Genomic DNA, 13,331 nt, shown 5'->3' with positions numbered 1-13,331 from the left:
GAAGTTAAATGTTAACCAAAAGTTCATTTCTTTTGCCAGGATTGTCAGAACTGGTAAAAAAATTGATGTTTTAGGGCTCTAGTTTTATTCGTCACTCATGGGCAAGGCTGTGTTAACATGCTGCTGTGACAAAAACCCAGTTTAGGATAAATCAATACATCATATGTAATCCAAATGGCCTGTGAAGCTACAGAAGACACTATACGAATGTCTTAAAAAGCCCAGTAATAGTGTAAACTAATCTGAAATGGGTGGAGTGCTCCCTTTATTCCAGAGGAAGAGAAACCCATAAGACACAGACGGACAGAAGAAGGAGCAGGTGAACGAGACGAGCTCCATCCTTATTTAGCCATGGATATAGAATATCAAATGGAGGACAGGGGACGCCTCCATAACAGCCTGCTATTATTGAAAATGACTAATATATTCTGAAGAGGGAAAGAGAGATGGATGAGATATGGGATCCGATGGAGACTGACACTCAATCTTTCTGAATAGTAATCCAATAACGTCTCCTGAGTTTCCTTATGGCTAATCAATTGTGCCGCAGCGCAGAAAACAAATCACCATATCGCCGAGTCAATAACCGTCAGTCAGGGAAATACCTCGCCTCAACTGTCAGTGTTTATCAGCTAGGCCGGGCCTCAGCGCTGCTGCGGAGGGGAGCGGGACGTGGGGATGTTTGGTATGCCGGCTATCTGGAAAGGTGGCCCATGCTGGTTGTAATTTAGATAGTGATAAGGAGGGAGATTGCGAGGCGTTATCAAACACGCCCTGACCTCAGGTGAAGCCAAGCTCGACCGAGGTAAAGACGGATGATGATGTATGGCTGATGGGGCAAACACAACAAACAAGTTTATCAGGGGAGGGGGGAGAGGTCATCCTGCAGCTCAAAAGTTCAACTCAATTCACAAAGGCATTGCATAATTCACACTTTAGCTCATGAGCATGGCTAGCTCAGGGTAACCCTCCCTTATGATGCTATCAGCGGCCAGGTGCTAAAAGACACCGCTGGCCTCTCTGTATTTAAATTGTGACTCATTAGCAAACAGTGGGCTGAATTTAGCCACAGATACAGAGTATTGGTCGAAAAACAAGCCAGTTAATACTATTGATTTTCCTACCTTCACTGTGGAGGTTGGTTTTTAGTGACCTCAAAAAAACCCTCAAAGCCTCAGGAGTTGAATCCAAACCAAAGTCCCAAGTAAGAGCGAGAAGTCCTCCCTTGGTGCTTCTGTACATCAGGGTCTAAAAGAGTCACAATTGTACAGTTACATGACTGTAGACAAGAGGTGTCCTGTGTAATTAGAGCTTAATTAATCTCACCTGTGTCTGCAACACACCTGCACTCTCCTAATGCTTAACGAGCGGAGGCCTGTGGAGCACAAACACCCATCTCAGGCTTGCCTTTTAGGAAAAATGTAGCATTGCTTCCATAGTTCAAGTTCCAGACTAACTATGCTAACTGTGGCTACATGCTAAATGTTTTATATGGTATTAATTACAGCGAGGCGAATCTGTCGAGGGTTTACCACCACCGCCGCCACGATGAATCAAACATGCGACCGCTGTCACTGCCAAACCAGAATTGACTCATGTTTAGCTCTGACCTAGATAGGCCTGGTGTATTTTTGTTTTCTGTCTGAAACATATTACTTTAATTTATTACGCCCAGTGCTGGAAGGCTGATTTTAGGGGAAAGAGTTTCACAATAAGAGACTTTAGGTTCAAGGCCTAAAAAATAACTATGTGTGTATCACTCTGATTTCAATGATTTGCTCCAATATCTGATGTAATTATTGACCACAGCTGCTTAAATGTAGTGTGCAAAACTGTCTAAGTGCATTCATTATTCATTAATTAAACGTGCAGTTATGTTTATTTGAATGGATCCAGCATTTCACAGTCTAATGGAGCCACATCCATACATACACCCATCCATCATCTATTTTCTCATTAGGACATGAATCCAGAGTAAATAATATCTTTAAAGTGTTTTAGAAATTGATAACTGATGCTTTTAAATGTCACATGGTGTTTTGGCTTATTATCTATGTCAAAGAGCTTAATGAACTGTAAGTTAAATGTGATGGGGGAGACTCCTGTGGTGCAGAATTGACATAATGGGAATCCACCCTGAGGTTAGAAGTCTAGCGAAATAATACTATTTATTTCTTAATGAATTATCAATTAATTAGTAAATTATTGAGTCACCTCGGGCGGCTTGCGCTGATTGGCTGACCTAGTATCTCTCTGCTGATCTGTGAAGCAGACGTCTGAAGGAAGACCAGACTTCTGCTGGGAGATATTTACCACTCTTACTCCTCTAAAAAGGTTCTGAAGTGATGCAGCTCAATTCAAGACCCTTTAAGATGTTCAAAATGGGTTTAATCTCCTGTAAATCATCAATATAATCAATGTTCCTTTACACTTCCTGTCTGATTGCCGTGATGCTCCGACGTCGGCTACAAATTAACATTCTCATTACTAAAAAGCTGCTAAATATCTAACCCTTGAGAGGAGCTGGATATGTGACAGTGTTATCTTCTGATGCTCTTGGGATTCATTCTGCACCAGAGGGAGAAACACTGATGGTTTGGCTGGGTTTACGCAGTGTGTGTGTGTGTGTTTGTGTGTGTTTGTGTACCATCTGGAAGTGAGTGTGGTTTCTCAGTGACGGGCCCAGCTCAGAGTCAGATGTGGTTCAGTGACTGCTAACCCAGCGGCCACGTTTGAAGAAGGGTAGCGTCACTTATGTGGAGAAAGTTGACCTGGAAGAAGAAGAGGCATCACTTAATTAGTTGAATATTTACTGCTAGACTTTATTAACTCTTTTGTCATGCGGTGTGTGTGTGTGTGTGTGTGTGTGTGTGTGTGTGTGTGTGTGTGTGTGTGTGTGTGTGTGTGTGAAGGGGGAAGCTTTGTGAAACAACAAAACACAGGTACTTTCCCTTTCCTTCATTTGCCCCGCCCTCACCTCTGTTTCTTGTGAAGAGGATACAACAATGGCTCCATTAAGTGTCTGAGGGGGTCTTTGATGTGAATGGACCCCTCAATGGTCCTTTCAGCAGCCAGGGGGGGAGGGGGCAGGAGTCAAGTAGTGAAGCAGGACCTTGTCTCAATGCACTCATTAAGACCTTTTCTGAAGGAGTCACACCAGGGAGAATAATCCATACCTGCTCTATTTTGCAATTGTACAATACCTTCAGGCTTGCAAAACAACCTGACAGTCATTGTGATCGATGCATGGTAAACATCCGAGTGTCACTCCCTCCACCCGTGTCTCCACATTAAGAATCTCCCCGGTGCGCATCCATCTCCTGCATTTTATCAAAACTATGTCAAACTTGCCCCCAAGTCACCCTCCAACAAGCGAACAGCTCTCAATAAAAAACGAGTAAGTTGTCAATCATTTGGCTGCACAGCCCAACAAGAATCCAAACTGTGCTGATGTATATTCAATTTCAGGACGTGCTGAGGGACGCGTGAGACGTCCAGCAGGGAGCTTCATCATCCAGAGACGGAAACCTTATGCTGGTCATATTTGGGTTGTTTTTCCCCCTTGATTGTCTGTGCTTCAGAACAACAGTCCACTGCAGGTGGCATGCTGGGAGGCAATGGGATGGGACCTCATGAGCCAGTGGACTGAAAGACATCAGAGAAATGAAATGCATCTTTCCCGAGCCTCAACAACACACCTACTGTTCCTCCTTCAAACGCTGACATTGGGAGAAGATTGTGTCTAGGATGAATAATAAAAGTGAGCAATATTTAACAAAAACACAAACTCCTGATCGACCCTGACCTTCACACATGCTCGCCTTGCTACGTACGACTTCCTGCACTGTGGACAAAACCCTGCACACGCCATTATGGAAAAAAGATGGATCTAATTTGATAAAAAACATGGGAATAAATGAAGAGGAATAGAGGATTGGTGAAGTGTGTAAATTAGGATCAGAGCAGTGGAAAAAGAAGCCTGCTTTACTCACCAATATTTGATTTCAACTGAAGTTATCACCATATTTGCACCCAGGCAGTACCAGCATGCTGACCTCCCCACAGAAAATAAAGCATGTGAATATATATTGTTTATGCTGGTGATTTGTGTCACTGGGTGTGAGCGAGAGGAACCAGGAATAAGGAAAAAAGGGAAGGTGGCAGATAAGAAATAAAGAAAAAGACATGGGAGGAAGAAGAAGGAGGAAGTGTAAAATCATAATGCAAGGAGGGCAGGAAAGAGGAGAGGGAAACTGTCATATCTCCCTGTAATGGGGGAAAGGGAGCCTTTGCTGATTGGAGTTGCCATGGCAATGGCTGGCACCTAGTGTATGTGTGTGTCTGTGTGTATCTGTGAATGTGCTTGGGAGTATCTGGAAGTGTTTGTCAGTGTGTAGACGTGTGTGTGTTTGAATGGGGGATCTTGTTGGGGGATTATCAGTGTTGTCAAAGGCAAATGAGGGAGGGGACCATAGAGACACAACAAAGCGCTACTAGCCTTCTCTGTGGATTGCAAACACACAGTAAACATGCAACCAGGAGACACACATGTGAGGGTGTGTGTGAGAGAGATAGGTGTCAATCTTGTTCCTGTATTTCCCCGCTGCCCCACACACACACACACACACACACACACACACACACACACACACACACACACCAAACTGATTCTGGGAGGATGGAAAGTGGCTGAAAAGACGAGAGCCAGAAACAGAGGAGCTTGGACGTCCACATGTGAGAATAAATGTCCGTCCAAATCTTCAGACAGCAACACAGATGAATGCGAGCTTCTTCCTGCCAGTCTCGCTGACATTTGCCAAGTTGGAGAAAAACTTAACATGCAGTAAAGTGAGGATGTACACTCAGCCCTGATTCAAATTTGTTAGGAGTTAAGTATTCTCTGGCATCGAAACACCAAACACACACATAAGGTGAACTTAGAAAATCCTGCCTATAGCAATACTGTGCAGGCTGTCAATTTAACATTTTGACATCCAGCAAAACTTACAAAATGTGAACCATATTGGGTGTTTCTGTAATCCAATTGCTCTCTGACAGCAAGACACACACACACACACACACACACACACACACACACACACACACACACACACACACACACACACACACACACACACACACACACACACACACACACACACACACACACACACACACACACACACACACACACACACACACACACACACACACACACACACACACACACACACACACACACACACACACACACACAAAACTCCTCCAGGTAATGACTGCAGCCAGACTCATTATTTCCAATCCCAGGTTCCAGGGTGTTTTGCAGCGGATAGGTCAAGACTATAGCCTCTAATTGTTTTTCGGGGGGTCACAAACCTGTTTGTCCAAACGTCCGAGCCAGCACCTCACGTGTCATGCTCATTATTAATAATGGCCACAGCGCTGCAGTGTCTCATGCCCCGCTACGGGTCAATATGCTTTCAATCCGAGCAAGTGAAACTTCAAAAACTGGAATCAGGCTGGGTGCCATGCTGCTGAAACCCACACAGTAACAGGATGATGGATGTGTTGAGTCAATTGGCCAGACTGTGTCTTGGAATGTGTCTCTATTAGGATTAATCTTTGACATGCAGCTTTTTGCTTTACTTATAAATCTGTTTCCCAGAGATCACCCATCAGTGGACGGACTTTGTGTAGATTGAGCTTGAGTCCTGTATTGAACATTACATGCATCTCTGGCTGTGTGCAAAAAGGCTTCCCATGGAAATAGCCACCAGACACTGGGTATTAGGAAGGCTATATGCTGAACCACTAATCTGTGATAGACAGGTGCATAACGAACATGTATTTATAGGCAAGGCAAAGCAGGTTTATTTATAAAGGACGTGTCAAACACAACGGCAATTCCAAGTGCTTTTTATAAAGCGTACAAGGCATTAATTAAAAAATCCAGGCATGAGACGAGAAGACAGTCGAAATATATTAAACAAGAAATGACTCAAATAAGAGGAACGGTTAGAGACAAGATCAATAAGTGATTCAGTCAAAGGGGAATGGAGAACTATAGTAAGTCAAACATAATAACAACATGCCAGTTCTTCATAATTAGACTTTAGAGAAAATCTTTGCATAAAACTAGGTGATTTTATTTGGTAAAATGGATAATAGTACTTTTTCAGAACATAACTTACAGTATGTTACTAAAGGCAACATACAACACACATACAGCACATGAGGGAAAGCCTCCTCTGGTTGGTGTTGAATGTGAAAAATGAGCTTCAAACTAATAGAAAAAAGTCAAAATAAATATAAGAAAAGCAAAAGGATGCTCGTCTATCAACAGGGGATCATGTGGTGATATGCTGCCCTGGTTAAAGACAGCAGAACATAATAGTATACCTAAGCTGCAACAACTTTCCATTTATTTAACAAAGTTTGGAGCTGAGATTTAATCACAGATGCATCTAGAACATTGGAGTGCATTGTTAAACCCGCTGCCAAGATCTTTTGCTGCTGCGTCAGGCAAGTCCTTGCATAATTATTGCACTTAATAACTGATCTTGATTACAAAGTTTTTTAATATCCATGCTATGAATAAATAAATGATTACAGCGAACCTGTCATCACAACAGGCCGGTTTGAGTTTGCGCTTCCTGTGAATTCCTGCTGAGTAAATCCAACAATCTGACGGAGCCTGTTGTCATTTCACTTCAAATCCTGTGTGGGAAAGTGCTCCAGTTCATAAATCATTCACTTGTTATTCTGCAACCCAGATATGCGCCAGACGAATGTATCGCAGTATACAGCCTGCTATCTTTTCTGCCCTCTATGAGTCTGTGAGAGAAAATCCCAGCGCAAGTTTCCGACTTAGTAAATGTGAATCTGTGTGAGGTTTTGTGAGGGGGCTTTCACACGGTCACAATGGGCTTCTTATGACAGCTTCAGCACCGTGATAATTAGGCAGTGGTCGGCTAAAACTGGCACGCCATTTGCAGTGTTTGCATGAGTGCTGGTGGTGGTGGTAGTGGTGGTGGGTGGGGGGGGACTGAGCTGATCCACAGCACACAATGCACTGGCAGCTGCTGTAAACGATAGCAAGGTCATCACTATTGTCTGTGTGTGTGATGGAGAGACTGGGAGAGAGTTGGCAAGTGTGTGTGAGGAAGTGCAGCTACATTTCCATCAATTTGTAAAAGGTTTTTAAGAGGAATATCCTAACTTTACTAACAAAATTAAGTGCATCTCCATCAACTTTATAGGGGAGTATAGGATATCTGAAGCAGAATGTAAGATAGGAGTCCCGGCTGATTGTAGTAATTCGTAGTTAGCTGTCGAGTAAGAGAGTCAGATGAAACAAAACAAAACTACACAGAGAAAAATGGATCAAGGCAGAGTGGTTGAATTGCTCTTCGTGTGTCATGTTGCTGTATTGTATTTCATGTTGTCTGGAGACTGTTATGAGAATATCCGGGATCCCAGCCAGAACAGCTCATCATTCATGTTGCTCGTCTGCTCGCTGTCCATTTAAAACAGAAAACCCTCAGTGACAAAAGCAGAATCAGGCAGGGGCAGGAATACAAATCTTTTTATGGGGTCAGGTTTTTCTAATGTGACACTTCAGGATGTGCAAAAAAAAATACTTGGGAATCTGGCTAGTGTGCAAGCAGGGTGTGAAACAAGGTGTGCATAAACAGAGGAACACACTGTACCTGCGAGCTGATGCCTCTGACAGGGAAGCTGTGGATGTTATTCAGGTGTTCTCCCCAGTGGTGGAGACACTAACCCCCTGCATGTCAGCTCATTCCTGTTTGGTGAATAAGAAATACAGACAAACTGAGCCTACGAGCACATTGAGGCATCACCTTTACATTTGTGCAGAATGTACTCCATATACAAGTACAGTAAGGGTTTGCTAGTGTAAGGTGAAACCATTGTTGGGTGTGGTTTTATATCCATCTCAAGTGTTCACACATCCTGGACATGTTCTACCATCGCCCTCTTCCTGAATAAGAAACACCACTGTTTAATTTTTCATCATCGCCATCTTTGTTATGAGCGTAAAAGAAGCCTGGATTTAATAGTAGTATAGGGTAATGGGAAATGGATGCACTTTGGCGCCAAGGCAACATGGAGGATAAAGCATGTAGACAGAGGAGCCGGGTATTGAAGGTGTCACATTAGCCATATTTATTAAAATGTACCCGCTATGCCTCACTGTGCTCTAGATTTCCTTCTGGTGCGATATGATTTTTAATGAATTGGCCGGCATCCAGCAGCACAATATTACCCCGACAATAGCTGCGTTTGCACGCCACTAAATATCTGGTGGGCTCTGCCGATTTCTCTGCTGATGTGAAGCGCTAAATACGAAGATGCCATTAGTGTGGGCCCGGCAGCCCCCAGCCATTATCTTAGCAACGCCATCTTGACATAAACATTTTGGAGGCAATTAATGATTCTACGCGTGTGTGTGCGCGAGAAGCTGTCAAACAGCAATTACGGTGACAATGTCCTCAACGTGGTTCCGGACGGCTCATTTTCATATCAGAGGAGAGCGTGATGTTTCACGATTTGATTAATGTGTTTTCAGAAGGACGAGTGCAGCGCGCGGAGACGACCTCGCAAAAAAGCCCACGCACGAAAACACACACATGGAGATGAGATGGATGCGCGGCAGTAAATGGATCTTAATTGATGCACAACATCCTTTGTTTCATTATTTACAGGCTCGCCTCATTATTCTAACATTCCCAACTCTAAGTACTCCTCAGAGCTGCTGCCATGATATAAACAAATAAAAACAGAAGCTCAGAATAGCAAATGGCCCCGACTCCATCATTATAGGATGTGTGTGTGGGAAGTGGGTTTACATTATTTCTAAGTGTGACAGTGTGAAGACGCTAACAATGTTTGTAATTAAAGAACTGTGTGCTTTGAGGACATTTAGGACGTTCCCTACTAAAACTAAATCGGTTTTCATTGTCTCCGAATGAAACTGAGCAGTCTTATTTCATAATCTACAAAAAGTTTATTTCTCCTCATTAGTCTTGAAAGAGAATGCCACCATTTTCAGATCTAGACGCTCTGGAGAGCTTTCAAACACACTCAGCTTTTGGGTGAAAGAGAGGAAAGATGTGCTCATATGTAACCAGCCTGTGAGCTGGACACATCTTTAAAATAAAAGGTGCTAATATGTCTCACAATGCTAGTAATGATCTACAGTCTGCTTTACTCTCCTGCCAGCTCTCTTCATGAACAGACGTACATTTTTCCAGATGATGTAAATGTCACTTTGGATGGAAAAACCTGTAAAAACACAATTCAAATCAAGGAGATTTTCCTAAATTATGCACACTACTTTTCCTGTGTGTGTGTGTGTGTGTGTGTGTGTGTGTGTGTGTGTGTGTGTGTGTGTGTGTGTGTGATCACATCTGGGAGTGAGTGAGATCACTTTGTTCTGACAGGAGTGTGTGTGGGACATGTCAGACCCTAATTGAAGCAGGCTGTTGTGCCAGACCAGCCATTATGAGGCTAAATCTTGATTTAATCCGCAGAGTTAGTGGTCTTAAAAAAGATAATGCTCCTGTACTGGGGTCCAGCCACTAGAGAGGCTGACATGTAGCCCATGTGTGTGTGTGTGTGTGTGTGTGTGTGTGTGTGTGTGTGTGTGTACTCACAGGAGTAGACAGCTGAAACCGAGCCAAAGGCAGAAAGGCATGCCTGTGGCATGAGCAGCAAACTTTCCAGAGTAACTGAGACCCCCAGCTGGTCCCTGCAGGGTGGAGTCGATCCAACACACGGTGGATCCAAGAGGAAGACCTGAAGGAGGATGGAAATAGACGGAGGTGGTAGAAGTACTCAGATCTTGTACTTGAGTAAAAGTAGAAGTACCAGAGCGTAGGAATACTCTGTTACAGTAAAAGTCCTGATTCAAAATATTCCTCAAGTAAAAGTAGAAAGTACTCTCGTCAAAATGTACTTAAAGTAAAAACTATATAAACGATATAGCTCTGAATTGAAGTGGGGTAGAAGTACAGAGTAGCAACAAATTGAAATACTCCAGTAAAGTCCATCAAAGTTGTATTTAAGTGGAGTACTTGAGTAAATTTACACCACAGTAAATAGAGATAGTGATGGAGAAAGGGGGGGGGGTATATTGACAGTCAGACAGATTGAGAAACAAAGTGTTGTAGGGAAGGGAGGATGAAACCCACAGCCTGTAGAGAAGGCCTGCACACTACCTCGCAGAGCAGGGCATTAAAGTAGCTTGTCAATCAAGAGACCCCCGACATGCATGGAGCAGGTGAGCCGAGTTTAAGTGATACACACACCGACGAGTCAATTACAGGCTGCTGAGGCAGAATGTCACGGCCGCCCGGACACTAAACCGACGGCTTAACCTCCTCACACCGCATCAATATGCTCCTCGAGAAGAGGAGGAGGAGGAAGAGGAGGATGCATGCTGTTTATTGTCACCAGTCAAATATGCATGCATTCTTGAAGTTTTCTTTAAGTGTAAGTATTAAAGATTCATTTAATTTCAACGTGTGCCTTTTTTCCAGGTGTTTGGTAGCAATCATATACAAATATCATCCCTTACTTCTCTTTAAAGTTGTTGCTGCACGGTGTCCACTCACTGTCAGGAAGCAATTGAAAAGTGTCAACATCTGTGTATGCTAGTTAACACTAGCTCACCTGCCAGCAGTAGACCAATCCAAATCGAAGGTGCGTGTTCAAAGGCAGCGCTGGAAATAGTAAGAAACAAACACTCCTAGAATAAAAATTGAAGAACAGTACACATCCTTATCTTTTTATTCTTATTGTAACATGAACAGTACTAAAAACACACTGAGAAATATAATGTGGATGTTTTTCCTAGCAATGAAAATAAATCATACTCTTCCTGTTTCTGAAAAAGGCCAATTATCAGTGTACAATGACATTGACACTGAACCAAAGGTGGGGTTTTGAGGACTCGTCCAATATCAATGTTTTGTTTGGCGAGAGGGTAGTCTGAGATAGCAGCAGCAAGCAGAGAGGAAGTGTGAGGAAGTGTAATCAAAGGGACCCTCAACAGCTGCTTCAGTCTGCAGTCCGTGCTGCCACGTGACACTGATATTAGTTTTAGATATTTCTAGTTGCTTCCATGTTCCCATTCAAACAAAATCCATGCATACAAGATGAAAAAGTGTATTAAATCCAGACTCGTAAAAGGTTTTCCATACATGCGGTCCATATACGCTGACTTCACTGGCCTCCATGTTTACTCTCCTTTCTACAGCGTGCTGTGTGTGACCGTGACCTGTTCACATTGCAATCTGAGCCCTGAGGCCTGCAGTGTGAACGCATCGAGCCAAAGTCAGAGAGTATATGAGGTGGAACTGGGCCAACAAGTCACACAGTTTAAATGTTTTTATAAAGAATTAGAATTAAGCTATGTAGAAATACAGGAATTCACAGCACAAGGCACCTTTCCTACTGTCAATTCTGCTTAACTGACTCACACATCTCCTGGCACTGTATGAATCAACACACACACATACACACACATCCATAGGTTGCTGTTGCTCACTTTGCTCCACTCAAGAGGAGGAATAGGATGTGACATGGGCACCCACAGGCCTTAACCCCCTCCTCAAGGCGTTGCTATACATGTGTGTGCGTCACCTCTATCTGCCCACACACAATCTGGTGCAAACTGCATTATAAAATGCTCTGTGCATGCACGTATGTGTTTGTCCTTGCTAGGAATTAAGGAAAACACACAGGGAATCCCCGGCTCACCCCCCTCCGTCCCCCCGTCTGTCCTTCTCCTGTGAAGTGGGGTGGGCTGAGATAAGGCGTGTTATAAAAACACACTCTCTCAGAGGGTGGTCAGAGCGAGCAGGTCACATACAGGGGAAATCCATGATGTGAGCGGGTACATGGAGAACAAGGGTGTGTGTGTGTGTGTGTATGTGTGTGTGTGTGTGTATGTGTGTGGAGTTTATTTACTGAACTAATTTAATCTATGTTTGTTGAGGAAAGATTGTGGATCACTCAAGGCGACGGTACTCTGTGAGTGCGAGGCCGTGCCAGGGAATGTGCAAATAAATCAGGGAGGAGGTCACACAAGTGCATTAGGGGTAATAAGGACTGTGCCCCCTGTAGGACCAAGTCAGGATGAGCCTTGCTGCTAAAAAAAGTTCAATATTTCTTTGCATGCTAATCTTATCTGCAGAGTTTTCAGCTTTTTAAAAGAAATTGGCAGGCTGTGTGTGTGTGTGTGTGTGTGTGTGTGTGTGTGTGTGTGTGTGTGTGTGTGTGTGTGTGTGTGTCTCTCATTTCCTCCCTATCATAGAGCTTATCTGCGGACTGCGAGGAATTGGGGGAGAGGAGTGACAGAATGGAAAGAGGAGACGGAGGAGTGTGTCGAAGAGAAACAGAGACGGAGAGATGGAAAGTCAAGCTGCGGAGTGAGAAGGGCAGGCAGTTGGTAACTTGTTTTTGTGAGGAAGTGTGTGGCTGTTATGTATGCAAAGGAGGCATAATGAAGGGGAACGCACACAGAAAAGACTTCTGAAACTCCTTATTATGCCTTTTCTTTGTGTATCGCATGAGACAACTCGGCAGCTCTAAACTGTCTTGAAAAATGGCAAATGTGTATCGTGTTTTCGCTCATCCACGGGAAACTCTTTCCTGCAATAAAAAGAGTGTTGCATCAAAATGAAAGACTTCTCTGTTTTGCTGCTTATTTCCCCCAGGCTGCAGCTCTGTAGTGAACAATCGCCTGAAGAAAATGAGCTGGAGGTGATGCACAAACTGGTCACACACTTGTGGGGAGGAAGGTGATAAGAGGAGGAAGCAGGTTTGTCTTCACTGCAGAGAGCTTCTCAATTAGCCACTAATTGCCTCGCCTTAACGAGCGGGACATTTCTTAGCACTAATGAAGCTAGTGGCAGGCGTGTGTGTGTGTGTGTTGCTCCCAGCTTCAGTGCGAGATGTGTGTGTTTTTGAAAGATAGAGCGGAGATCTAATGGAGTCGGGTCCACAGCTCATTTTCAGCGAGCTGTTTGGCATTCTCTGGAAGGAATGCGTGGATGGATTACACTGCTGGCTGCTACAGCGACTTTCCAATGAGGCTCCACTTTGTCTTCACCCTTATCTAATCCACGCTGGAATGACCATCTCTGCAATAAGAAAATGAGGCTGGAAATCAAATGACCTGCCTGTTTGTTGCAGCTGCATGGACGCACATGTGACTTGAGAAATTAAACTCCACTTGGAACCAACATATAGAGGCTGGTGCATGACATTATGATTTGCTTTGCTTTTGGTGGAGGAATGTTTCC

At 43.7% G+C, this 13,331-nt stretch overlaps 1 long non-coding RNA gene across 1 annotated transcript; it reads right to left on the bottom strand.

The window, feature by feature from the left end:
* Positions 1-1,124: 1,124 nt before the first annotated feature.
* Positions 1,125-2,756, bottom strand: LOC134860737 (uncharacterized). Its single transcript, XR_010165304.1, has 3 exons — positions 2,648-2,756; positions 1,327-1,375; positions 1,125-1,248 (listed from the first exon to the last, which is right to left on the bottom strand). It is a non-coding gene; the product is annotated as an uncharacterized LOC134860737 (long non-coding RNA).
* Between the last annotated feature and the right edge of the window lie 10,575 nt (positions 2,757-13,331).

The sequence above is a fragment of the Eleginops maclovinus genome, chromosome 24 (assembly GCF_036324505.1).
Source record: "Eleginops maclovinus isolate JMC-PN-2008 ecotype Puerto Natales chromosome 24, JC_Emac_rtc_rv5, whole genome shotgun sequence".
Classification (NCBI taxonomy): Eukaryota; Metazoa; Chordata; class Actinopteri; order Perciformes; family Eleginopidae; genus Eleginops; species Eleginops maclovinus.
Note: the sequence above shows the minus strand (reverse complement) of the source record. Positions and strands in the feature narration are given on the sequence as shown.